A 997-nucleotide genomic window follows, 5' to 3' on the forward strand; every position below is an offset into this window, starting at 1 on the left:
TTTCAAATGTAATCCTGCCTTTTGGCAATATGTTAAAAAGAATAAATGCGGCGTCCGGCCGCTGATATTGCTAGCCATGTTACATTTGTAAATAAGATAACCTACGGATTCTTCCCACTTTAACCAGCTTATTATTATTAGCACTTGGGTTTGAAAAACGCATTATTGTATGACTCACTTGTACAGTTCTGGTTCTCATCGGAGTTATCCAAACAGTCATCGTCCCCATCACACACCCAGGCTTTGGGTATGCACCGTTGATTGTTACACGTAAAGTCCCACTTGTTTGGACAGGCGGCCACGGGCGGTTCTGCTGTTGGATCTGGAATACACGTGCTTTGATCGGCGGCTGTAATGGAATGTTAATGGTAAAATACGATTATTTTTATTGAACAAAATCAAATCAACATGAAAAACAATTGAAAAGACAAAATAACAAGTATTAATCTGCAATAATTGATCTTATTTATTCTGACAGTCTAAGGCCAGCCACTCAGCATCACGTAGACCTGATCAGGTGTCAGGTATACCTGATAGTGTGTGCGCTCATCAGGTATCAGGTAGACTTGACAGACGGACCTTTTCAGCCGTACCTGTCAGGTCTACCTGGAGTGTGCTCATCAGGTGAACTGATCAGGTGTACCTGTCAGGTCTACCTGATATTGAATGGCTGGCCTAACCAAACCACAACTTATATTTTTTTTTACTTATATGTATACCATTTACCCTCGCCACTTCAGCTTAACTCCATACACAAAAAGCCACTCTGAGGCTTGGGTGTACAGGCAACTACCCCACAGGATGGATTAAGCTTATACGAATCTACCCTCGTCACTTACCAAGTTTCTCTCCGTAGGGACAGGCACAGGTCGCTTTCAGTTTCACAGGCGAGCTCACAGGGGCGGTCGGTGTAATGGGGACCGCGAAGCACAACTTCTGACACGGGCCTGGACACGGATGGTTGGTGCGGGCCTGCGTGGCGGCGCTGTACACTTTG

General features: G+C 45.0%; 1 long non-coding RNA gene across 1 annotated transcript; it reads right to left on the reverse strand.

Annotated features, from left to right (window-relative positions):
- Positions 1 to 310: 310 nt before the first annotated feature.
- LOC113473187 lies at positions 311 to 987 on the reverse strand. Its single transcript, XR_003395232.1, has 2 exons — positions 840 to 987; positions 311 to 349 (listed from the first exon to the last, which is right to left on the reverse strand). It is a non-coding gene; the product is annotated as an uncharacterized LOC113473187 (long non-coding RNA).
- Positions 988 to 997: the final 10 nt, after the last annotated feature.

The sequence above is a fragment of the Diaphorina citri genome, unplaced genomic scaffold (genome assembly GCF_000475195.1).
Source record: "Diaphorina citri unplaced genomic scaffold, Diaci psyllid genome assembly version 1.1 scaffold18219, whole genome shotgun sequence".
Lineage (NCBI taxonomy): Eukaryota > Metazoa > Arthropoda > Insecta > Hemiptera > Psyllidae > Diaphorina > Diaphorina citri.